This window comes from Pleurodeles waltl, chromosome 3_1 (genome assembly GCF_031143425.1).
Source record: "Pleurodeles waltl isolate 20211129_DDA chromosome 3_1, aPleWal1.hap1.20221129, whole genome shotgun sequence".
In the NCBI taxonomy this organism is placed as follows: domain Eukaryota; kingdom Metazoa; phylum Chordata; class Amphibia; order Caudata; family Salamandridae; genus Pleurodeles; species Pleurodeles waltl.
Window position 1 is genome coordinate 40,139,952 of NC_090440.1, and position 27,526 is coordinate 40,167,477.

The 27,526-nt window shown below is 47.8% G+C and overlaps 1 protein-coding gene across 2 annotated transcripts in view; it reads right to left on the bottom strand.

Annotated features, from left to right (window-relative positions):
- Window positions 1-27,526, bottom strand: part of TSPAN18 (tetraspanin 18) — a 295,772-nt gene that overhangs the window by 149,611 nt on the left and 118,635 nt on the right. For both annotated transcript variants that reach the window (XM_069221789.1, XM_069221790.1), the window contains one exon: window positions 26,349-26,444. The gene's annotated coding sequence lies outside the window, so the exon portion shown is untranslated. The remainder of the gene's footprint in view (window positions 1-26,348; window positions 26,445-27,526) is intronic.

The following is a 27,526-nucleotide window of genomic DNA, read 5'->3' on the forward strand; positions in this document are numbered from 1 at the left end:
AAAAAAAACTGCAGTGCGGTCAGAACCAGAGGAATGTACAACCAGCAGAAGTCTGTGCAAAGGTCCCCATCTAAAAATCAGCTAACCTCTATTCACAAGGCCATGTCTAAGATCGTCTAACTTCCATCCGTAGGCCCATGTCTAACATCAGCCAAATTCCATATGTAGGCCCATGTGTAACATCAGCCAACTTCCAGCCACAGACCCATCTCTAACATCAGCTAACTTACATCCGTAGGCCCATGTCTAAGATCAGCCAACTTCCATCTGTAGGCCCATGTCTAAAATCAGCCAGCTTCCATCCGTAGGCCCATGTCTAAAATCAGCCAACTTCCATCCGTAAGCACGTCTAACATCAGCAAACTTCCAACTGTACCCCATGTCTAATATCAACCAACTTCCATCCATAGGCCCATGTCTAACATCAGCCAACTTCGATCTGTAGGCTCATGTTTAAAATCAGTACACAACCATCTGTAGGCCCATGTCTAAGATCGGCTAACTTCCATCTGTAGGCATAAGTAATCAGCTAATGTCTATTTACAAGCCCATGTCTTAGATGAGCTAACTTCGATCTGTAGGCCCATGTTTAAAATTAGCTAAATTTCATCTATATGACCGTGTTTAAAATTAGCTAAATTTCATCTATATGACCGTGTCTAAAATCAGCTAACTTCCATCTGTATGCCCATGTCTAAAATCAGCCAACTTCCATCTGTAGGCCCATGTTTAAAATCAGCTAACTTACATCTGTAGGTCCATGATTAAAATTAGCTACATTTCATCTGCATGCCCAAATATACAATCCACAAACTTCCATCTATAGGCTTATATTTAAAATCAGCTAGCACCCATGGATAGGTCCAGGTCTAAAATCAGCTAACTCATCTCTAGGCCCGCCTCTAACATCAGCTAACTTCCATCTACAGGCCCACGTCTATCATCAGCTAACTTCCACCTATAAGCCCACGTCTAAAGTTATCGAACATCCATCTACAGGCCCATGTCTAAAATCTCACTAAACTGACAAAAGAGCATCATGAACTGCTAATTCAGGTGATGTCCAGACTTCAAAACTTCTGCCAAAAAAGCCTTACACAAGATTCAATTGGATAAAACAGGCCATTCCTATTATTGTCGTTGTTAGAGAAGATAGCCATGTGTCTGCCATGAGAACTCATTTGTGTTGGACGACCACTCCCATGATGGGCCCCATGTCCTACCTGTCAATGGCGAACCCCAAAATACCTGGAAGGCTTCTGCAGCCAGACACCTAGACTCCTGTTCAAACCGAAAAACTGCAATCACCCAAATCCACATCCAACAGTGGCCAGAGCAAAGGTCCCGTCTTTCATAAGACCAAGGATAAAAAAAAAACCTTGCAAGTTTTAAGTAGAATTTCCTTATGATACAAAAACTGAGATCACTGAAGCAAGACTTCAAAACTTTCTTTTGTATCGCACCCTTTTCTGTGGCTTTTCCCTTTTGGTTGATTCCCTATCTCTGTCTTTCTATTATAGCCTTAAAGCCTGCCTTAGCAGGCTATACCAGCCATTAAAGGCCTACTCCAGTGTTAAAGGCCCCAGACTTTGGATCGGGCTTTAAACAAGGGAGCAGGCCTTTAACGGCCGGTATAGCCCAGCTACAAAGGGCTATAAAGCTATTAGAACATTCCGCCACTAGAGGGCAGAAATAAAACAAAGGCCTCACAGAGCCCAAGGGTTTTAAATCCCCTGTGCTCTGTGAGGCCCTTGTTCACATCTGCTGCTGTAAAAGACACACATTGGAATGTTGGCGCTCCACGCTTCTACCAGCCAATAAAAGCCCAGAGCACTCCATTGCCTTCAATGGCGCTCCCACCACTCCAGTGTTCTAATTATAATTATATCTGCTTTTTTAGCCACATCTTGTTAGTTTGCTAAGCCTTAAAAATCCTTGTTTTTGTGGTTTTGTTATTCCATCTACACTGCACGTATAATTATTTGCTCTGCCTTCAGTCTGGACCTCCGGTATTGTTGGTGCATTACAAATAATAAACTAACGAAAAGGCCTTGAAACCATGTTCCTTTCGAGGTGCTTGTGACGCTGCAGTCTGAGTCCTATGAGTGCAAAGCCCTGCTCTTGAGACCACTTGATTGCTGCTGCAGAACCAAGTGGGAGACTGCATCAGTGTCCACCTCAGAAACCTTCTCAGGCTGTAATCCCGCCCCTGGGACATTATTTGCATAGAGCTGCCCTGTTTTGACTCCTTTAATTTAGCTGCACTTACCCTGTACTGCCGAAAGAGGGCAGTAGTGTACCTTTTCAGAGCATTAATGGGCCTACGTTAAATATTATGTTTGGGGGGCAGCTGACTGTCAAGTGCTGCATCCCCGGGCATTTTAGGCGGGTGGTACAGTCCTTTGGACTGTCAGTAGGTTCTTAGGCTGGGTGTAGTAGGAAGTGGCGGGGTCTAGTAGATAGGGGCAAAGGAATTTGGGTACCAGCCACCAATTTGGGGAACGCAGCACGTTGGCTGGTAGCGAGTCATGGATAGGTAAAGTTTTTGTCCTGCCCTTTTATTTTTTTGGAAGAGGGTGGAGTGTTTCTTTTGTGATGTGGGTTTCCGTTCTTTAGCCAGGTGCACAAGGGGAAGGTAATGTTGTCGTTGTTGCTGATGAGCAGGCGCTATTAGGTGGTTTGCAGAGAGGTTTCTCAGGTTTGGAAGAAGTTTAATACTGTTGGGGTGGGTGAAGCAGTTTCAAGGGGCCGTGGGGGGCGGGGGGGGGGGTGCGCGGGCCGGAAGCAAAAGGTGTTAGTTACAGGAACTTAAGTTAATTTAGGTTTGACGGTTTTAGATTCAGTGACTGGCAGTTGCATGGGGGAGCTGCGAGGGGGAATAATTAGTGGTGGGGGCAGCACAACCGGTAGGTAATTACTCATGTACAGTGAGAAGGTTAGATTTGAAAAGGCGTTGGACTAGGCTTATAATAATGTGATGTGCAGGGTCAAGACTAATTTGCATACGGCTGGGTCCGAACTGGAATGGTGTGGCGAGCAAAAGAAACAATGGATTTAGGCCCAGATCTGCGACTGGCGACTAGGGGTTGAATGTTTGACATTGTTCAGCACTCCAGCCATCATCTGTACTTTATGTATTTGCTGCCCTAACTGGGAAGGGTATATGCCCAGATGCAAGTCCCATGCTTGCTATGCCACAATATTCAAGCTAGCCCGGTCAATGAGGAGTGATACCCCAACTCCGGTCTAGGCAGGACCTGGCCTTGCAATTTAAGCTAGACTGTTCACATGGGTAGTAAAGTCAAGACTGATTTGCATATGGCTGAGTCCAAACTGGAATGGTCTGGTGAGCAAAGAAAATGATGGATATGTGTTGGATAATTTTCAGCATTCCGTCTATCATCTGTTCTTTTTGCATTTGTGATGTGCTCCAGCCCCATTTAAGCAGCTTTTTCACACACAAAGTTTTCAGTCGTTTGTGCTGCGCCCTCTCGCGGACGCTGGACCCATAATGTTCAGGGCTATTATGAGTGAATATGTAATTAGTGAGTGCACATGTGAGTGGTGAGTCACTGGTACAGAAAGGTGGCATTTGGAAGAAGCATTAAATATTTTAGTATAAAAGTCTAAGTTCAGAGTGTAAAATGTGCAAATCACAGCATACAATGATGTGAGCTCTATTGTCAATATGCACAGTTATTAAAAAAAAGAACATATCCGGATGGCGCCTGTCAGTGTACACAATGTAGAGAATTATGATACACTCACGCGCCCCCCACCTAGCCTGCTGCAAAAATATTTTTCCCAACAACCACAGCAACAAAAGCTCCTAGGAGGGGGCTCTAGCTGCAAACACCCCCACACCTCATTCAACACCCCCTGCTTTTGTAATTCATAATGTAGAACTTGCTCAGGCTACCCCAGTGTGTCACTGGAGGGGAGATTAGGGATGGGGGGATTAGATGAAAGCGAAGTGGGCCGGGAAATCCTAAATTATGCAAAAAAGATGCAAAATTATGCAAAAGATAATAGGACCCCTGATTGTGGATGACAGTCGCTCGCGGCACATTTCGGTGTACCCACCGGAGGGGAGGGAGGCAGAATTTAAAAAGATGAGTAGCGTAAAAGACTAAAAATACATCTAGAAATGGGGCAAGGTACTCTAGGAAATCAAATTATGAAAATCTAGGGCATGAATTTTAAAATGATATCCGCCGCGGGCCTCGCGAGCTCCCACCGGGGACAAGCCCAGTTACAGGCATCCTGTAAAAGCGCTGGCTCGCCTCTCATGTTCAGACCAGTTCTTTTTTTAACAGATTACCCATGTTTGATACCCCTGATGTGCTGTCAAAACTCTCGCGAGACCTACTGCTGAACAGCGCCTCTGCTGGAGACAGACTGTCTGTACTGACCCCAGGCGCTTAGATGGCTGCAATTTGAAAACAAACGTATCTGAAACACCCAGTGGTTGAAGTGGGCGGGGATCTACTGGCAAAATGGTCCCAATCCTTTTTTATATTTAAAGAAACAGCTACCCTACTTTTTGTTAAAAACACAACCGTCCCTGAACGGTTAATGCTGGCCCTGTGGTGCTTCTCAGTTTGAGGTTGAGTCTTTCTGAATGGAAACTTATAAAAAAAGCTTTGCACAAGGTGTAGTTTTAATGTGTATTACTAAAAATATGTATGTTGGAAGAACATTTTTTTTAACGAACACTAAATATTTTTGTACAATTTGCAGCATCCTGTGTTATTCTGTGTGTAATACAATTTTGAAATAATATTCACAGTGCTTTCAGTCGCAGGCTGGGACTTCATAGCACTATAAATACATGTCACTATTCCCCAATGCAGCAAGCAGGATTAAATTACGTGTATGGGTGGTTAAACACACAGATGTGCCATAGTCTCATTAACAAATTGAGCTTTCATGACGTAATAGAGTGCGTTTCCCAAAGATTACATTAACTTGTATTTATTTCCCATTTAAGGTGTATGTGTTTCATTATTTTATTTCCATTAACCTAAAGGTGAAAGACCAATCAGATGGTTAGGGAATATTTTGTGTTTTTTACCCACATCTCTGGCCACGCTCCGGCGCACACTTACCCCACCACCACTGGACTCAGAATCATCACAGTTCCTGTACTTTTTTTCCCCACACTCCAACCACTGGATACACCTGTTAGGAAACTTCAGTCCAGCGCCTCTACACCATCAATTTTCACAAAACAGTCACAGTCCTCCAGAAGTTTCCGCTTCTGAATAGATACTTGGCTGCTGCAATCACACATTACTGCTAAGCACTCCGAAGCGTGGTTCTGGGGTCACCACCGCAGACCGGAGTCTGATCCAGGTGGGATAAAGTGTGGCTGGCATGGAGTTCTGGTGACACTTTCAGACAGAGGGCTGAATCTAATGAAGTGTGCTACAGGCAATAAGATTGGTGTTCTAAGAGTTGAGACTTAAGGGATTTGCAAGTTCTTTATAAAATTTGTGAGTGTGTGCGTGTCTATTCTTGGTGGTGAGTGCTGTTGGTACACCTGGACCAGGTCGGCAGTATGTTAGGAGTTATGTTTCATGTTTTCTGTTGGATGCTATTGTGATGTGTTACATTAATAGCGATGTGTTACATTAATTGTGATGTGTTGCATTAATCAGTGATGTGTAGGATGTGTGTAAGGGGCTGTGTCTAATTCACTCTCTTAGGTGTGTGCATCGTTTCTTGGTGGGGTTACTTGCCTATGTCGGGTGTGTGGCATAAGGAGTTTTCATGTGTTGTTTCTTCGCAGTCAGTGATGCTGTGCCCAGCAAAGGAGCCGGCTATAGACTAACTGTGGCAGTGTTGTGTGTATGTGGTATGTTCAGCATAGTGTGTTGAGTATCATTTTGGACTGTACTCTGCTGGAGTGGTGAAAGGCCAGTGTGTGTGTTGGCACATAGATGATTTTTTACCACATGCGGTATAGTCTTAATTACTGTTTAGTGGCAAGGGTTTGCGTTTCTCTGTTGTACTACTGAATATCGACACCAACAATATCATGGTACAAGAAGTTAAAAGACAGAATATCGAGAGACAAACTATCGAAAGTTATGTGCATTAGTGACAAGGGATTGAGTTTCTTGGTTGTGCTACCAAATATCGACACCAACAATATCATGGTAAAGGAAGATCGAAGACAGAATATCGAGGGACAAAATATCGAAAGGTACGTGCAATAGTGACAAGGGTTTGGGTTTCTCGGTTGTACTACTGAATATCGACACCAACAATATCATGGCACAAGAAGATCGAAGGCAGAATATTGAAGGACAAAATATCGAAAGGTACGGATAAAGGGATGTACAAGTTTACTGTTCCTAACACCACATTCATGACCTTGAACTTATATGACCTTCCTAGGTACATATATCTGGAGTTGGGTAGAGAAAATCTGAACTTGCTTATCTGTTGCTATTTAATATAGCCTTAGAACCCGCCGTAGCGGGCTCTACCGGCTATTAAAGGCCCGCTCCCCGCATTAAATGCCCGAGCCGAAGGAGCCCCCAGCATTCCAATGTTCTAATTTCAGATATTTGGTCCTCAATACGGTCTCCCATCGATATTGTGTTTTCGATATTCGGGGGCACAACGGTTTCTCTCTTCCTAATAGTCATCTCCATTCTGCAGACGGAGGCAGAGTGTCAGTGGAGCGCGCAGACCATTCACACAAAATGACCAGGATTCCAGTACGATCGGAAATCAGAAGTACATGAGCAGAACTGAGACAACCTTCCAGCTGTCAGAGTGGTACATGGCACCCTAAATCTGCTAATATCTCCCCACTCCTCACTCAACCTCATTGGCCCACAACGGCTACTCGTTCTGTGTATGTGCCATCTCGCCCTTACCAAAACTGGGCCTATTATCAAATACTTATTATAACAGCAAGTATGGTTTTGAAGAGAAATGTTGTATATAGGGTCAGGCACAGATCAGAAACATTGAACAATGAGTGGGCAGAGTTGAGTCACATACACCAGTGAGTGTGTAACAGGATATGAGGAAGGGGTGTTTGGTTTGTTTCTTAACCAGGAACTCTTCCTCATGCACACACTGCTGTAGATTTCCACCTCGAAGAGTGTGCGAATGGCCGTCCACTCATTCTCCACTGTAATACTCAAGCTGGTCCTCTCTAAGACTCTTCTGATGGTCTCATCTTTCACAAGAAAACAAAGGCCTGGCCTCTGTTATGTCCTTTTTGCTTCATCCGTAGGTGTTGGCCTTCTGTAACCCACTTTCTGGGTTTCTTCCTAGAGATCGGTCACTCTTAGGTATTTGCATCAGTCAGTAAATTGAGTGAGTCATTTATTGAACTAAACATCTACCATATGGAATCTACGTGCAAAGACTACATCAGACACAGGTCGCCACGCAAGAGTTCAAACCGGCTGGTAAATGAGATATGCTTTAAGGGCTCTTAGAAAGGTCTCATGATTGCTGACCTGGTTTTTGATCTTCGGTATCGCCAAATAAAGGTTGCCAGTATCGAGAAGGTCTTGCGTCTGCATCATGAGTGCTTAAAGAAAGGAATTGATAACAGGGCCATGTTATTACAATTAGTCCTGCACGAGCAAAGTGCTTTGGACTTGATCTGTTGGCCGACTGGAAGCCAGTGCAGGTTCATAAAGGCCTCAGATACCCTATCACATTTCTACAGGTTATACACAAGTCTGGTTGCCATATTTTGGGCACACTGGGGTTTCCGAGTAAACCCAACAGGGAGACCGATAAAACACACTGGCCGTTCTAGGCTGGCTCCTGCGACCCATGCCCTAGGATATTGCTGAACTGAAGACAGTATTTTTCTCATCTGGAAAAAGTATGGGGCACCAGTACTTAGGCTCTAGTACTTATCCAAGTAAACAAACAAGGCTTCCAATTGTAGTGACTGGGTGGACATAGGTTCCCAACCCTAAAACTTAAAAGATGTGTCCAACATGTTATTCTAGACCAAATCCAGTCCTTCCCATCTTGCATCTCATCTAGCCCTGGGTGGCACTCACAGCTGGTTGTTGGGAATCCTGGAGCTGGATCAGAGGCCTTGCAAAGCCAAAGACAAGCTGGATCAAAGACCAAGTCAACCCCAGAACCAAGAGCGATTGACTGAAGCTAGCCAAGGAACTCTTGGGGAATTAAATATAATAATATAATAGAATGGGAAGAATCAACTACCATCTTCTTGGAATAGAAAGACAGAAGAGGAAGGGTTTGAGTCCTTCCTTGCACACAGTTAAGACAAAAGATGCAAACCAAAGAAGTGTTGCCCCCCCCATAGAGCGATCACCGCCAGACGGTGGAGGAGGAGTGAATGGATCCACAATATAAGGGCTGTCCGGTGGCCTCTATCTGACCCCAGCGCTGTGACCAGGGCATTCTCCGTAACCAACCCAGGTCAAAAATACAAATAATTGGGGGTCCAAAGGGTCCTTCTGCTCTGTATGGTTGACTAACCAGCGGGCTAGCAAAGAGGTAGGCTCTTTATTGGACCCAACATTAACGTCTATATATTTTTCCATTGTTACTCCGTTCTTTCAACACTGAGGTACGATTCAAGAGGTAAATGTTGGAAAGTGGAGTCAGAGCTGATGTCACAACAGTAGCTAAGACCCTCAGTGCTGACATAGGCATGTGTGGTCATGTAAATTACATTTCAAAGATAGCACAGATGTAGCCTCCACTCTGGTGATGGAAGGCTCCCTTCACCCTTATCATTCAAACACTTCCAAAAATTGACTGAATTTATTCCAAATACAATCAGGAAATCCATCACAATGGCCCCGTGAAGGGGAGAAATGCTAACAGAGCATCCTGGCTTGGTTAGGTCCTAAAACACATTAAAGAAGCCCCAGGAAGATCTGGAAGCCTTCTCGATCTCTTGGCTATAGGCAGTTGCCTTACCCTGGTGTACCTACTGTTTATAGTTCAGCAGATGGGTGTACTCAAAGTGGCATTGAATGAGTGATTGGTAGACCTGCCCCACTTAGCTACAGCACGGACTTGATGAAAGGTCTGCGTGAGGCAGTCAGGCATGGACCTGAAGGTCAGGACATGCGGTACTGATGAACAAGTTACTTACCTCCGGTTAGGCTCTTTCTATTCTATGTCGACACAGACTCCTCGCCTTTTGAATATTCCCCAGGCATCAGACTGGATCTGGAAACTTTTCAGCAGTACCTCTGTGTAAGGAAATGCCTCCTTGGCATGGTTACCCCCTGACTTTTTGCCTTTGCTGATGCTAAGTTTTGATTTGAAAGTGTGCTGAGGCCTGCTAACCAGGCCCCAGCACCAGTGTACTTTCCCTAACCTGTACTTTTGTTTCCACAATTGGCACACCCTGGCATCCAGGTAAGTCCCTTGTAACTGGTCCCCCTGGTACCAAGGGCCCTGATGCCAGGGAAGGTCTCTAAGGGCTGCAGCATGTCTTATGCCACCCTGGTGACCCCTCACTCAGCACAGACACACTGCTTGCCAGCTTGTGTGTGCTAGTGGGGATAAAACGACTAAGTCAACATGGCACTCCCCTCAGGGTGCCATGCCAACCCCACACTGCCTATGAAGTATAGATAAGTCACCCCTCTAGCAGGCCTTACAGCCCTAAGGCAGGGTGCACTATACCATAGGTGAGGGCATAAGTGCATGAGCACTATGCCCCTACAGTGTCTAAGCAAAACCTTAGACATTGTAAGTGCAGGGTAGCCATAAGAGTATATGGTCTGGGAGTCTGACATGCACGAACTCCACAGCACCATAATGGCTACACTGAAAACTGTGAAGTTTGGTATCAAACCTCTCAGCACAATAAATGCACACTGATGCCAGTGTACATTTTATTGTAACATACACCCCAGAGGGCACCTTAGAGGTGCCCCCTGAAACCTTAACCGACTATCCGTGTAGGCTGACTAGTTTTAGCAGCCTGCCACACACCAGACATGTTGCTGGCCACATGGGGAGAGTGCCTTTGTCACTCTGTGGCTAGTAACAAAGCCTGTACTGGGTGGAGATGCCTATCACCTCCCCCTGCAGGAACTGTAACACCTGGCGGTGAGCCTCAAAGGCTCACCCCCTTTGTTACAGCACCCCAGGGCACTCCAGCTAGTGGAGTTGCCCGCCCCCTCCGGCCACGGCCCCACTTTTGGCGGCAAGGCCGGAGGAGATAATGAGAAAAACAAGGAGGAGTCACTGGTCAGTCAGGACAGCCCCTGAGCTGAGGTGACTCTAACTTTTAGAAATCCTCCATCTTGCAGATGGAGGATTCCCCCAATAGGATTAGGGATGTGCCCCCCTCCCCTCAGGGAGGAGGCACAAAGAGGGTGTAGCCACCCTCAGGGCTAGTAGCCATTGGCTACTAACTCCCCAGACCTAAACGCACCCCTAAATTCAATATTTAGAGGCTCCCCAGAACCTAGGAACTCAGATTCCTGCAACCTAAGAAGAAGAGGACTGCTAAGCTGAAAAACCCTGCAGAGAAGACGGAGACACCAACTGCTTTGGCCCCAGCTCTACCGGCCTGTCTCCCCACTTCTAAAAGACACTGCTCCAGCGACGCTTTCCACAGGGACCAGCGACCTCTGAAGCCTCAGAGGACTGCCCTGCATCTAGAAGGACCAAGAACTCCCGAGGATAGCGGCTCTGTTCACCAAAGACTGCAACTTTGCAACAAAGAAGCAACTTTGAAACAACACGCGTTTCCCGCCGGAAGCGTGAGACTTGGCACTCTGCACTCGACGCCCCCGGCTCGACTTGTGGAGAACAATCACTTCAGGGAGGACTCCCCGGCGACTGCGAGACCGTGAGTAGCCAGAGTTGACCCCCCCGAGCCCCCACAGCGACGCCTGCAGAGGGAATCCCGGGGCTCCCCCTGACCGCGACTGCCTGCTTCCAAGAACCCGACGCCTGGTCGGGACACTGCCTCCGCAGCCCCCAGGACCGGAAAGATCCGACCTCCAGTGCAGGAGCGACCCCCAGGTGGCCCTCTTCCTTGCCCAGGTGGTGGCTACCCCGAGGAGCCCCCCTTTGCCTGCCTGCATCGCTGAAGAGACCCCTTGGTCTCCCAGTGATTCCTATTGCGAACCCGACGCTTGTTTGCACACTGCACCCGGCCGCCCCCGTGCCGCTGAGGGTGTACTTTCTGTGTGGACCTGTGTCCCCCCCGGTGCAATACAAAACCCCCCTGGTCTGCCCTCCGAAGACGCGGGTACTTACCTGCTGGCAGACTGGAACCGGGGCACCCCCTTCTCCATTGAAGCCTATGCGTTTTGGGCACCACTTTGACCTCTGCACCTGACCGGCCCTGAGCTGCTGGTGTGGTAACTTTGGGGTTGCTCTGAACCCCCAACGGTGGGCTACCTTGGACCCAAACTTGAACCCCGTAGGTGGTTTACTTACCTGCAAAAACTAAACTAACAAACACTTACCTCCCCCAGGAACTGTTGAAAATTGCACTGTGTCTAGTTTTAAATTAGCTATATGTCATTTATGTGAAAACTGTATATGCTATTTTGCTAATTCAAACTTCCTAAAGTACCTACCTGCAATACCTTTCATTTGAAGTATTACATGTAAATCTTGAACCTGTGGTTCTTAAAATAAACTAAGAAAATATATTTTTCTATACAAAAACCTATTGGCCTGAAATTGTCTCTGAGTGTGTGTTCCTCATTTATTGCCTGTGTGTGTACAACAAATGCTTAACACTACTTGTAAGGAAATGCCTCCTTGGCATGGTTGCCCCCTGACTTTTTGCCTTTGCTGATGCTATGTTTACAATTGAAAGTGTGCTGAGGCCTGCTAACCAGGCCCCAGCACCAGTGTTCTTTCCCTAACCTGTACTTTTGTATCCACAATTGGCAGACCCTGGCATCCAGATAAGTCCCTTGTAACTGGTACTTCTAGTACCAAGGGCCCTGATGCCAAGGAAGGTCTCTAAGGGCTGCAGCATGTCTTATGCCACCCTGGAGACCTCTCACTCAGCACAGACACACTGCTTGCCAGCTTGTGTGTGCTAGTGAGGACAAAACGAGTAAGTCGACATGGCACTCCCCTTAGGGTGCCATGCCAGCCTCTCACTGCCTATGCAGTATAGGTAAGACACCCCTCTAGCAGGCCTTACAGCCCTAAGGCAGGGTGCACTATACCATAGGTGAGGGTACCAGTGCATGAGCATGGTACCCCTACAGTGTCTAAACAAAACCTTAGACATTGTAAGTACAGGGTAGCCATAAGAGTATATGGTCTGGGAGTCTGTCAAACACGAACTCCACAGCACCATAATGGCTACACTGAAAACTGGGAAGTTTGGTATCAAACTTCTCAGCACAATAAATGCACACTGATGCCAGTGTACATTTTATTGTAAAATACACCACAGAGGGCACCTTAGAGGTGCCCCCTGAAACGTAACCGACTATCTGTGTAGGCTGACTAGTTTTAGCAGCCTGCCACAAACCGAGACATGTTGCTGGCCCCATGGGGAGAGTGCCTTTGTCACTCTGAGGCCAGTAACAAAGCCTGCACTGGGTGGAGATGCTAACACCTCTCCCAGGCAGGAATTGTCACACCTGGCGGTGAGCCTCAAAGGCTCACCTCCTTTGTGCCAACCCAGCAGGACACTCCAGCTAGTGGAGTTGCCCGCCCCCTCCGGCCAGGCCCCACTTTTGGCGGCAAGGCCGGAGAAAATAATGAGAATAACAAGGAGGAGTCACTGGCCAGTCAGGACAGCCCCTAAGGTGTCCTGAGCTGAGGTGACTCTAACTTTTAGAAATCCTCCATCTTGCAGATGGAGGATTCCCCCAATAGGGTTAGGATTGTGACCCCCTCCCCTTGGGAGGAGGCACAAAGAGGGTGTACCCACCCTCAGGGCTAGTAGCCATTGGCTACTAACCCCCCAGACCTAAACACGCCCTTAAATTTAGTATTTAAGGGCTACCCTGAACCCTAGAAAATTAGATTCCTGCAACTACAAGAAGAAGGACTGCCTAGCTGAAAACCCCTGCAGCGGAAGACCAGAAGACGACAACTGCCTTGGCTCCAGAAACTCACCGGCCTGTCTCCTGCCTTCCAAAGATCCTGCTCCAGCGACGCCTTCCAAAGGGACCAGCGACCCCGACATCCTCTGAGGACTGCCCCTGCTTCGAAAAGACAAGAAACTCCCGAGGACAGCGGACCTGCTCCAAGAAAAGCTGCAACTTTGTTTCCAGCAGCTCCAAAGAACCCTGCAAGCTCCCCGCAAGAAGCGTGAGACTTGCAACACTGCACCCGGCGACCCCGACTCGGCTGGTGGCGATCCAACACCTCAGGAGGGACCCCAGGACTACTCTGATACTGTGAGTACCAAAACCTGTCCCCCCTGAGCCCCCACAGCGCCGCCTGCAGAGGGAATCCCGAGGCTTCCCCTGACCGCGACTCTTTGAACCTAAAGTCCCGACGCCTGGGAGAGACCCTGCACCCGCAGCCCCCAGGACCTGAAGGACCGGACTTTCACTGGAGGAGTGACCCCCAGGAGTCCCTCTCCCTCGCCCAAGTGGAGGTTTCCCCGAGGAATCCCCCCCTTGCCTGCCTGCAGCGCTGAAGAGATCCCGAGATCTCTCATAGACTAACATTGAAAACCCGACGCTTGTTTCTACACTGCACCCGGCCGCCCCCGCGCCGCTGAGGGTGAAATTTCTGTGTGGGCTTGTGTCCCCCCCGGTGCCCTACAAAACCCCCCTGGTCTGCCCTCCGAAGACGCGGGTACTTACCTGCAAGCAGACCGGAACCGGGGCACCCCCTTCTCTCCATTCTAGCCTATGTGTTTTGGGCACCACTTTGAACTCTGCACCTGACCGGCCCTGAGCTGCTGGTGTGGTGACTTTGGGGTTGCTCTGAACCCCCAACGGTGGGCTACCTTGGACCAAGAACTGAACCCTGTAAGTGTCTTACTTACCTGGTAAAACTAACAAAAACTTACCTCCCCTAGGAACTGTGAAAATTGCACTAAGTGTCCACTTTTAAAACAGCTATTTGTGAATAACTTGAAAAGTATACATGCAATTTTGATGATTTGAAGTTCCTAAAGTACGTACCTGCAATACCTTTCGAATGAGATATTACATGTAGAATTTGAACCTGTGGTTCTTAAAATAAACTAAGAAAAGATATTTTTCTATATAAAAACCTATTGGCTGGATTTGTCTCTGAGTGTGTGTACCTCATTTATTGTCTATGTGTATGTACAACAAATGCTTAACACTACTCCTTGGATAAGCCTACTGCTCGACCACACTACCACAAAATAGAGCATTAGTATTATCTCTTTTTACCACTATTTTACCTCTAAGGGGAACCCTTGGACTCTGTGCATGCTATTCCTTACTTTGAACTAGCACATACAGAGCCAACTTCCTACATTGGTGGATCAGCGGTGGGGTACAAGACTTTGCATTTGCTGGACTACTCAGCCAATACCTGATCACACGACAAATTCCAAAATTGTCATTAGAAATTGATTTTTGCAATTTGAAAAGTTTTCTAAATTCTTAAAAGACCTGCTAGGGCCTTGTGTTAGATCCTGTTTAGCATTTCTTTTAGAGTTTAAAAGTTTGTAAAAGTTTGAATTAGATTCTAGAACCAGTTGTAGATTCTTAAAAAGTATTCCAACTTTTAGAAGCAAAATGTCTAGCACAGATGTGACTGTGGTGGAACTCGACACCACACCTTACCTCCATCTTAAGATGAGGGAGCTAAGGTCACTCTGTAAAATAAAGAAAATAACAATGGGCCCCAAATCTACCAAAATACAGCTCCAGGAGCTTTTGGCAGAGTTTGAAAAGGCCAACCCCTCTGAGGGTGGCAACTCAGAGGAAGAGGATAGTGACTTGGAGGACAATTCCCCCCTACCAGTCCTATCTAGGGAGAACAGGGTCCCTCAAACCCTGACTCCAAAAATAATAGTCAGAGATGCTGGTTCCCTCACAGGAGAGACCAACACCTCTGAAATCACTGAGGATAACCCCAGTGAAGAGGACATCCAGTTAGCCAGGATGGCCAAAAGATTGGCTTTGGAAAGACAGATCCTAGCCATAGAGAGGGAAAGACAAGAGATGGGCCTAGGACCCATCAATGGTGGCAGCAACATAAATAGGGTCAGAGATTCTCCTGACATGTTGAAAATCCCTAAAGGGATTGTAACTAAATATGAAGATGGTGATGACATCACCAAATGGTTCACAGCTTTTGAGAGGGCTTGTGTAACCAGAAAAGTGAACAGATCTCACTGGGGTGCTCTCCTTTGGGAAATGTTCACAGGAAAGTGTAGGGATAGACTCCTCACACTCTCTGGACAAGATGCAGAATCTTATGACCTCATGAAGGGTACCCTGATTGAGGGCTTTGGATTCTCCACTGAGGAGTACAGGATTAGGTTCAGGGGGGCTCAAAAATCCTCGAGCCAGACCTGGGTTGACTTTGTTGACTACTCAGTGAAAACACTAGATGGTTGGATTCAAGGCAGTGGTGTAAGTAATTATGATGGGCTGTACAATTTATTTGTGAAAGAACACCTGTTAAGTAATTGTTTCAATGATAAACTGCATCAGCATCTGGTAGACCTAGGACCAATTTCTCCCCAAGAATTGGGAAAGAAGGCGGACCATTGGGTCAAGACAAGGGTGTCCAAGACTTCAACAGGGGGTGACCAAAAGAAAGGGGTCACAAAGACTCCCCAGGGGAAGGGTGATGAGACAACCAAAACTAAAAATAGTAAAGAGTCTTCTACAGGCCCCCAAAAACCTGCACAGGAGGGTGGGCCCAGAGCCTCTTCACAAAACAATGGGTACAAGGGTAAAAACGTTGATCCCAAAAAGGCCTGGTGTCATAGCTGTAAACAGCATGGACACCAAACTGGAGACAAGGCCTGTCCCAAGAAAGGTTCCACTCCAAACTCCCATCCAGGTAACACTGGTATGGCTAGTCTCCAAGTGGGATCAACAGTGTGCCCAGAGCAAATCAGGGTCCACACTGAAGCTACTCTAGTTTCTGAGGGTGGGGTGGATTTAGCCACACTAGCTGTCTGGCCGCCTAACATGCAAAAATACAGACAGCAACTCTTAATTAATGGGACTAGAATAGAGGGCCTGAGGGATACAGGTGCCAGTGTCACCATGGTGACAGAGAAACTGGTTTCCCCTGGCCAATACCTGACTGGAAAAACTTACACAGTCACCAACGCTGACAATCAGAGAAAAGTACATCCCATGGCAATGGTTACTTTAGAATGGGGAGGGGTCAATGGCCTGAAACAGGTGGTGGTCTCCTCAAATATCCCAGTGGACTGTCTGCTTGGAAATGACCTGGAGTCCTCAGCATGGGCTGAGGTAGAACTAAAAACCCATGCAGCAATGCTGGGTATCCCTGAACTGGTGTGTGTGAAAACAAGAGCACAATGCAAGGCACAGGGTGAAAAAGTAGAGCTGGAGTCTGGAAAAATGGCCCAGCCTACCAAGAGAACAGGAAAGTCAGTTGGGAAACCAACTGCAACACAGCAAAAGAAAGGGAACCTCTCTTCTCAGGAAGAAGTTCTGCCCTCTGAGGGAACTGAGCCTTTGGAGCTTGAACCTTACCAGGTTGAGCTCTTAGGCCCAGGGGGACCCTCCAGGGAGGAGCTGTGTAAGGGACAAGAAACCTGTCCCTCTCTTGAAGGCCTTAGGCAGCAAGCTGCTGAAGAGTCCAAAGGCAAGAAAAATGGAACGCATAGGGTCTATTGGGAAGATGGACTCCTGTACACTGAGGCCAGAGACCCCAAACCTGGTGCCACTAGGAGAGTGGTAGTGCCTCAGCTGTTCAGAGAGTTCATCCTAACATTGGCCCATGACATTCCCCTTGCTGGACATTTGGGACAAACCAAGACGTGGGAGAGGTTAGTCAACCACTTCTACTGGCCCAATATGTCCAACATGGTTAAGGAGTTTTGCCTCTCCTGCCCCACCTGTCAAGCCAGTGGTAAGACAGGTGGGCATCCAAAGGCCCCCCTCATTCCACTTCCAGTGGTGGGGGTTCCCTTTGAAAGAGTGGGTGTGGACATAGTTGGTCCACTGGAACCTCCCACAGCCTCAGGAAATATGTATATCCTGGTAGTAGTGGATCATGCTACCAGGTATCCTGAAGCTATTCCCCTTAGGTCGACTACTGCCCCTGCAGTAGCCAAGGCCCTCATTGGTATCTTTACCAGAGTGGGTTTCCCTAAGGAGGTGGTGTCTGACAGAGGTACCAACTTCATGTCAGCATACCTAAAGCACATGTGGAATGAGTGTGGAGTGACTTATAAATTCACTACACCATACCATCCACAAACTAATGGCTTGGTTGAGAGATTCAACAAGACATTAAAAGGCATGATCATGGGGCTCCCAGAAAAGCTCAAAAGGAGATGGGATGTCCTCTTGCCATGTCTGCTTTTCGCTTACAGAGAGGTGCCACAGAAGGGAGTAGGATTCTCACCCTTTGAACTTCTGTTTGGTCATCCTGTAAGGGGACCACTTGCCCTTGTTAAAGAAGGCTGGGAGAGACCTCTCCATGAGCCTAAACAGGACATAGTGGACTATGTACTTGGCCTTCGCTCTAGAATGGCAGAGTACATGGAAAAGGCAACCAAAAACCTTGAGGCCAGCCAACAGCTCCAGAAGTTTTGGTATGACCAAAAGGCTGCACTGGTTGAGTTCCAACCAGGGCAGAAAGTCTGGGTTCTGGAGCCTGTGGCTCCCAGGGCACTCCAGGACAAATGGAGTGGCCCTTACCCAGTACTAGAGAGGAAGAGTCAGGTCACCTACTTGGTGGACCTGGGCACAAGCAGGAGCCCCAAGAGGGTGATCCATGTAAACCGCCTTAAGCTCTTCCACGACAGGGCTGATGTCAATCTGTTGATGGTAACAGATGAGGATCAGGAGGCAGAGAGTGAACCTCTCCCTGATCTTCTGTCATCAGACCCAAAAGATGGTACAGTAGATGGAGTGATCTACTCAGACACCCTCTCTGGCCAACAGCAAGCTGATTGTAGGAGAGTCCTACAACAGTTTCCTGAACTCTTCTCCTTAACCCCTGGTCAGACACACCTGTGTACCCATGATGTGGACACAGGAGACAGCATGCCTGTCAAGAACAAAATCTTTAGACAGTCTGACCATGTTAAGGAAAGCATCAAGGTGGAAGTCCACAAGATGCTGGAATTGGGAGTCATTGAGCGCTCTGACAGCCCCTGGGCTAGCCCAGTGGTCTTAGTCCCCAAACCTCACACCAAAGATGGAAAGAAAGAGATGAGGTTTTGTGTGGACTACAGAGGGCTCAATTCTGTCACCAAGACAGATGCCCATCCAATTCCAAGAGCTGATGAGCTCATTGATAAATTAGGTGCTGCCAAATTTCTAAGTACCTTTGACTTGACAGCAGGGTACTGGCAAATAAAAATGGCACCTGGAGCAAAAGAAAAGACAGCATTCTCCACACCTGATGGGCATTATCAGTTTACTGTTATGCCCTTTGGTTTAAAGAATGCCCCTGCCACCTTCCAAAGGTTGGTGAATCAAGTCCTTGCTGGCTTGGAGTCCTTTAGCACAGCTTATCTTGATGATATTGCTGTCTTTAGCTCCACCTGGCAGGATCACCTGGTCCACCTGAGGAAGGTTTTGAAGGCTCTGCAATCTGCAGGCCTCTCTATCAAGGCATCCAAATGCCAGATAGGGCAGGGAACTGTGGTTTACTTGGGACACCTTGTAGGTGGAGGCCAAGTTCAGCCACTCCAACCCAAGATCCAGACTATTCTGGACTGGGTAGCTCCAAAAACCCAGACTCAAGTCAGGGCATTCCTTGGCTTGACTGGGTATTACAGGAGGTTTGTGAAGGGATATGGATCCATTGTGACAGCCCTCACTGAACTCACCTCCAAGAAAATGCCCAAGAAAGTAAACTGGACTGTGGACTGCCAACAGGCCTTTGACACCCTGAAACAGGCAATGTGCTCAGCACCAGTTCTCAAAGCTCCAGATTATTCTAAGCAGTTCATTGTGCAGACTGATGCCTCTGAACATGGGATAGGGGCAGTTTTGTCCCAAACAAATGATGATGGCCTTGACCAGCCTGTTGCTTTCATTAGCAGGAGGTTACTCCCCAGGGAGCAGCGTTGGAGTGCCATTGAGAGGGAGGCCTTTGCTGTGGTTTGGTCCCTGAAGAAGCTGAGACCATACCTCTTTGGGACTCACTTCCTAGTTCAAACTGACCACAGACCTCTCAAATGGCTGATGCAAATGAAAGGTGAAAATCCTAAACTGTTGAGGTGGTCCATCTCCCTACAGGGAATGGACTTTATAGTGGAACACAGACCTGGGACTGCCCATGCCAATGCAGATGGCCTTTCCAGGTTCTTCCACTTAGAAAATGAAGACTCTCTTGGGAAAGGTTAGTCTCATCCTCTTTCGTTTGGGGGGGGGTTGTGTAAGGAAATGCCTCCTTGGCATGGTTGCCCCCTGACTTTTTGCCTTTGCTGATGCTATGTTTACAATTGAAAGTGTGCTGAGGCCTGCTAACCAGGCCCCAGCACCAGTGTTCTTTCCCTAACCTGTACTTTTGTATCCACAATTGGCAGACCCTGGCATCCAGATAAGTCCCTTGTAACTGGTACTTCTAGTACCAAGGGCCCTGATGCCAAGGAAGGTCTCTAAGGGCTGCAGCATGTCTTATGCCACCCTGGAGACCTCTCACTCAGCACAGACACACTGCTTGCCAGCTTGTGTGTGCTAGTGAGGACAAAACGAGTAAGTCGACATGGCACTCCCCTCAGGGTGCCATGCCAGCCTCTCACTGCCTATGCAGTATAGGTAAGACACCCCTCTAGCAGGCCTTACAGCCCTAAGGCAGGGTGCACTATACCATAGGTGAGGGTACCAGTGCATGAGCATGGTACCCCTACAGTGTCTAAACAAAACCTTAGACATTGTAAGTACAGGGTAGCCATAAGAGTATATGGTCTGGGAGTCTGTCAAACACGAACTCCACAGCACCATAATGGCTACACTGAAAACTGGGAAGTTTGGTATCAAACTTCTCAGCACAATAAATGCACACTGATGCCAGTGTACATTTTATTGTAAAATACACCACAGAGGGCACCTTAGAGGTGCCCCCTGAAACGTAACCGACTATCTGTGTAGGCTGACTAGTTTTAGCAGCCTGCCACAAACCGAGACATGTTGCTGGCCCCATGGGGAGAGTGCCTTTGTCACTCTGAGGCCAGTAACAAAGCCTGCACTGGGTGGAGATGCTAACACCTCTCCCAGGCAGGAATTGTCACACCTGGCGGTGAGCCTCAAAGGCTCACCTCCTTTGTGCCAACCCAGCAGGACACTCCAGCTAGTGGAGTTGCCCGCCCCCTCCGGCCAGGCCCCACTTTTGGCGGCAAGGCCGGAGAAAATAATGAGAATAACAAGGAGGAGTCACTGGCCAGTCAGGACAGCCCCTAAGGTGTCCTGAGCTGAGGTGACTCTAACTTTTAGAAATCCTCCATCTTGCAGATGGAGGATTCCCCCAATAGGGTTAGGATTGTGACCCCCTCCCCTTGGGAGGAGGCACAAAGAGGGTGTACCCACCCTCAGGGCTAGTAGCCATTGGCTACTAACCCCCCAGACCTAAACACGCCCTTAAATTTAGTATTTAAGGGCTACCCTGAACCCTAGAAAATTAGATTCCTGCAACTACAAGAAGAAGGACTGCCTAGCTGAAAACCCCTGCAGCGGAAGACCAGAAGACGACAACTGCCTTGGCTCCAGAAACTCACCGGCCTGTCTCCTGCCTTCCAAAGATCCTGCTCCAGCGACGCCTTCCAAAGGGACCAGCGACCTCGACATCCTCTGAGGACTGCCCCTGCTTCGAAAAGACAAGAAACTCCCGAGGACAGCGGACCTGCTCCAAGAAAAGCTGCAACTTTGTTTCCAGCAGCTCCAAAGAACCCTGCAAGCTCCCCGCAAGAAGCGTGAGACTTGCAACACTGCACCCGGCGACCCCGACTCGGCTGGTGGCGATCCAACACCTCAGGAGGGACCCCAGGACTACTCTGATACTGTGAGTACCAAAACCTGTCCCCCCTGAGCCCCCACAGCGCCGCCTGCAGAGGGAATCCCGAGGCTTCCCCTGACCGCGACTCTTTGAACCTAAAGTCCCGACGCCTGGGAGAGACCCTGCACCCGCAGCCCCCAGGACCTGAAGGACCGGACTTTCACTGGAGGAGTGACCCCCAGGAGTCCCTCTCCCTCGCCCAAGTGGAGGTTTCCCCGAGGAATCCCCCCCTTGCCTGCCTGCAGCGCTGAAGAGATCCCGAGATCTCTCATAGACTAACATTGAAAACCCGACGCTTGTTTCTACACTGCACCCGGCCGCCCCCGCGCCGCTGAGGGTGAAATTTCTGTGTGGGCTTGTGTCCCCCCCGGTGCCCTACAAAACCCCCCTGGTCTGCCCTCCGAAGACGCGGGTACTTACCTGCAAGCAGACCGGAACCGGGGCACCCCCTTCTCTCCATTCTAGCCTATGTGTTTTGGGCACCACTTTGAACTCTGCACCTGACCGGCCCTGAGCTGCTGGTGTGGTGACTTTGGGGTTGCTCTGAACCCCCAACGGTGGGCTACCTTGGACCAAGAACTGAACCCTGTAAGTGTCTTACTTACCTGGTAAAACTAACAAAAACTTACCTCCCCTAGGAACTGTGAAAATTGCACTAAGTGTCCACTTTTAAAACAGCTATTTGTGAATAACTTGAAAAGTATACATGCAATTTTGATGATTTGAAGTTCCTAAAGTACGTACCTGCAATACCTTTCGAATGAGATATTACATGTAGAATTTGAACCTGTGGTTCTTAAAATAAACTAAGAAAAGATATTTTTCTAAATAAAAACCTATTGGCTGGATTTGTCTCTGAGTGTGTGTACCTCATTTATTGTCTATGTGTATGTACAACAAATGCTTAACACTACTCCTTGGATAAGCCTACTGCTCGACCACACTACCACAAAATAGAGCATTAGTATTATCTCTTTTTACCACTATTTTACCTCTAAGGGGAACCCTTGGACTCTGTGCATGCTATTCCTTACTTTGAAATAGCACATACAGAGCCAACTTCCTACACTACTCCTTTGATAAGCCTACTGCTCGACCACACTACCACAAAATAGAGCATTAGAATTATATCTTTTTGCCACTATCTTACCTTTAAGGGGACCCCCTGGACTCTGTGCATACTATTCCTTACTTTGAAATAGTGCATACAGAGCCAACTTCCTACACTCTGCATGCCAGAAGCTGGCACACTGCAGCTGTCCACGGATGCCATTCCTCTCTGGAAATGACATGTGGGGCCTATATAGACACCAATCCCACACGATGCTGTCAGTGGCTTTCGAGACGCCCCCAGATGCAGGTCCCCAAAAGCAAACTGGAAGACAGTGTGCCAATTCCTAGACTTGGGATCCTATTACTGGACATGTCCAATCACAGGATGGAGATGATGAGAGGGTCGGTGAGGAGTCTGCGGCTAGAGTCCGTACAAGAAACAGCATCCCTGAAAGTAACTTGTTCATCAGTACTGGAAGTCCTGATCCTCAGGTACACATGTTGGAGGATTCATTCAGCGCTGGACACAGGCCGATTAATGTGGCAGTCTCGATGGGTGTCTTTCGTAGTTACTCAGTGTGAATGTTCTTCGTGGTACTGAACTCGCTGCGTTTGGAGCAGACTTAAATAAAAACAATGTAAAACTGCTAACTTAAATAATGGATATTACCGCATTTGCAATGATTCAAACAACATATACCGCTAGGCTGCACATAGCCTCCATTGAGCACTGAACCACTGAGCAGCATACGGAAATGTCAACCAGAACGCATCACTGTGGATAATAAGGTCTAAAAATGCATGTTAGAAAATGTTCTTAAGGGAACTGGTCCAATGGAGCAGATGAATTGCATATCACCAGCTTTCACTTTCCATGGAAATACTTGGATGACACCAGGCACAAGCTGAGGAACTTGAGTGGAAAGTACTCACTGGCCGGTGCCATTTTGGACAATCCTGCCTGGTGCTGGGTGTGTAGCAGAGCGCGGTAACATACAACAATGTCCCAACAGGTATAAATGATATACTCAACGTATAGATAACATGGATTAAGGAGAAGAGAAGCACCCAAAAGGTGGTTAATAAGAGTATATTCCAAAAAAAGAAAACAAAAGAAACTTAAAGGCAGCACCAACATTGCTTTACAGAATGTGCAGTATATATAGTGAACACATAGTGCTTGTGAAAAAACGTAAGAAAAGTGCAAAGACAGCAAACGGACAATAATTTTGACCGATAAAAACATAATTGCAGCAATGAACCAGCTTTTAGAAAATCATGTGTTTAGTCAGAGGTCGTAGAATTTGCTGTATTTTGTCAATGGCGTTTCGATCTTTACAAATTTCCGGTCATCGTCAGGACAGAAAAGCTGTAGCAGAACAGCAGGGGAGCACCACTGTCCATGTGTCATACAAGTGGCAAAGCCTGAGTGATGCTCACCTTAGCCTTGCCCACCCAAGAGGACGCGGCGGGTGACATCCTGGTAGCCATAGTTATAGGGATGGTCACGCACCACTATCCAGGTGTCCTACAAGTGGCAAAGCCTGCCCTCTGTGGCTGGTCTAGAAAGACTCTCCCCAGCTCCAGTCCAGCGCTCACCTTACCCCTGCCCACCCAAGAGGACGCGGCGGGTGACATCCTGATAGTCACAGTTGTAGGGAAGTCTCGCACCACTGCCCAGGTATCATACAAGTTCTGCATTTATCATGATGCCTTGGGGCTATTCGAGCTGAAATGTAAGACAGGGTGCTCCCTTTTTGGATTGTATCATACAAGTGGCAACGCCTGCCCTCTGTGGCTGGTCTAGAAAGACTCTCCCTAGCTCCAGTCCAGCACTCACTTTAACCCTGCCCACCCAAGAGGACACAGTGGGTGACATCCTGATAGTCATAGATGTACGGGAGGTCTCGCACCATGTTGCTTTTTATCAAAAGGATCACTAACCACAGTGGACACATAGGTGCCAACACAGGGCAGAATTACCCAAAGTGACCTGGGCATGCAAACATTTAGTAACAGTCTGTAGTAGTCAGGATAAGACGGTGAGACTGAATATCAGTGCATTGTCACTCTGCCCTTCATCAAGTAAAGAGCCCCACTGAACACAGGCCCGCCCATAGAGGATGTGCGGCTGACAGGCTTCTCCACTGAGGAGGAGATGTTTTCTAGCACCTAGAAAAGAGAAGTCTCCCTTTATCGGCTGTAAATTTTAGATTTCCCATTTTCCGACACGTGTGATTCTTACCACATGTCTTTATCGCCTGTGTCTCAGTCAACTGTCTAACTACTAAGCGCGGCTCATCGGTCGAGGAGCGTCGCCCCCACGCCAACAGCAGCAGTAGCAGCTGTAAACCGTTTAATACAAAAAGATAATAACTATGTTTACTATCATTTTGTATTAAAAGGGGCGGGCCATGGTTGTGATGGGGATGATGGGGGAGTGTACATTGCGCATGTATGATTGGCCGGCCGGCTCGAGCCGGCCAAACACATATGCGTAGTAGGCTCTCTCCAGCCCGGCACTGTGTTGATGGGCTGGAGAGAGCCTGCACAGGCTCCCAGTCTGCCTGGGAGCGCCCTGGCTGGGTGCTCTCAGCCAGTCCTGACACTGCTCTGAGCAGTGTCAGGATTGGCCGCAGTGCAGGATGGGAACTTGTGCCTGCAGCGAGGACAGAGGAGCAGAGCAGCGCGGGCGGCGTTCAAGTAACTTTTTTCCTTTAAAAAAAAAAAAATTTATTTTATTTCTCCCGTCTCCCCCCGCCGTGCCACCCCGCACCTTTTTGCTCACACAAGCCACCACTGCTAACTACAACCATCAAGTGATTTGGTAATAACTGAGCTGACATTCTGGCAAGCTAACATTTGCCTGCAAACAAAGAGTGAGTTCAAAGGCACAGACCCCTTCTTTGTGGAACCCTCTCTCAAAGGTCCTGAAACCAAGCCGTGTCAGATGGAGCAAGCAGTATGATTTCCAATTCGCTTTAGTGCACAAATTACTGGGGCCCAGACAGAAAGATATGTTTCCATTTTGGGGCTTCCCTACCCCCAAGCAAGATAGTCTTAATTTGCTGCTTTCAGTTACAATCTGGTGCCCTTCCCCTGGAGGAGGGCCTTAAGGCAGCTGCCTAGCATTGGCGCCCATATTTCCTTAGCCTATGATGCTACCGGTAGACGCATGACGTCTGACGTCTGGGGTCCTGGTGTGATACCGCCAACCTGCGCAAACTGGGCTTCATGGAGCCCTAGCATTGGATCGAGAGTTATGGGCAGCGCTGTAGCATGTTTTAATATCAAACCCATGTTGCACTGACTGTCTACAGTCCCACCAAAGAGTGCTCTGAATGGGACCATAAGACCCAATAACTATTTTTTAAATACACTGTATAAAAGGTACTGCTTTCACAGGCACTTCCAAAGACAAACTCATGAACTATTACGATATATCTAGGTATGGCGCGGGCCACTGGAATTATGTGGCAGGGGGGCCAAAATATGCGGCAGGGTTGAGTAAATTATGGAACAAGAAAACTGAAATTATGCGGCATAACGCGTCATGTTTTGTAATAATATTACTTCATTATTTTGTCATTTTCAAACTTGGTAGCACTGTCTGGACATCGGTTGCACCTCATTAGTACCAGTTTGATACCCAAATACAGCAATAAGCAACAGAAAAGTGGCCAGTTCGGTTTTACAAAGGGCCTTCCAGCGCACAGCAACACGCCTCGCTGCATTTTTAGTAACTATTGAACCGTTTAAGGTAGAAACAATTTTTTCAATTAAATTCTGCAGATTATGGCAGATGATGAACTTTGTGCCAAATGCAGCACATCTAAAACTATGCAAAAATGGCGGTGGCTTTCCAATCACATAATTCCAGTTGCCCCGGGTATGGCGCAGTAACCTGCAGGAGCCTTCTTTCTTTGAAGCAGTAAATCACATATAAGGCTAGGAGATTCATTGAGCTGCACTCGGAGGAGCTCAGGGTCCCTCCGAGTATATTTCCATAAAGCACTCCACCGCTGTCCTACTGAGTGGAGGATTTCCTGCATCCGTAAGGGCGGTCCAGCCCTGGGGGGCCATCCACACCCCCTGCCTTAATCATACAATCGAACTTATACAATACATCACAAGAGCCTTTTTAAGGAGATGGACGAATAAAACACTGGACTCACAGTAAACAGAGGTGCAAGTCAAGCCTGAGTCATTTTTCCAAAGCTCTCCAGGTTCAACGTGGGTGGTGATGGAGCAGGGACGTGGGTTGACTCAGCCTGCAAGACAAAACAACGCGAATTCATGAGCTTTACTTCAAGGGTCAAACAAGGCCTTCTTCTTCTAGTAAATTGCGAACTAGCCTAGTGGGCACCACAACTTTTTATTAACTTTCCATAACCACAGTCATGCAGTCGCATGCTCCCACAATGAACCGCAGACATTCACCACACACCAATCCGCCAACATCAGCTCAAACATCTACAAGGCTCAAGTATCGCCTCTGAGCATGTCTGACATCTGGGAGAAGAAATAAACCATCAATGGATGTCCAGGCAGTTCATCATCCCTTGGAAATGTACATAAAACTATTATCAACCATCCACGCTGCAAGATCACCGCCCCTCTTCCTGTCCTGAAAAATGGGGCTACTGCCTTGACGGTCTTAGCCTTGCCCTCCGAGAAACTATGAACATGTCGCCTTGAGAAGGTCCTATGAGGTTTGTTCTAAAAAAAAGCAGCAGAAGAATAACTAATTTAAAAAAAAAACATCAAACGGATCCTTCAGTGATCAGTTATCGGATCCCATCTAATGTGCCAACCAATGGCCATGGTCATCGAGACGAGTGAAACCTCTAACTCCAAGATCTTGAGGAACAAGAGTGTGTTGGGTCCCACATGCTCCGGTACTCATCCTTGCGACTCAAAGCACACACCTTAATGTCATTTCTGAGCCAGCACGGGTCTCTGCATCGAACCCTAAAACTGCATTGCACATCACGTTAACCTCAAGGTTGTTGTACCTTCTATCTAAGGTTGGCCATCATCTTAACACAGCAAAGCTGCTGATCGAGCCGGACCCTTAGCCATAAAAGCACAATATTAATCCATCCACTGCTGTACAAACACAGCAGCCAGACCTATCTGCAATCAACCAGCAGAGACCACAATTCACCAGCTCTGGAAAGTCTTCCAAGAAGCATCGAGGTATCCGGATCGAGAACCAGCCCAACTTCCAGCTCTCCAAAAAGAGTCGCAGCTGGACTCTGAGGCACGACACTACGTCCTACTCTCTCCAGCGTAAACAATGGAAGTTGCTCCTATGGAGTCTACGTGGCCAACAGATGGAAGTTGTAACAAA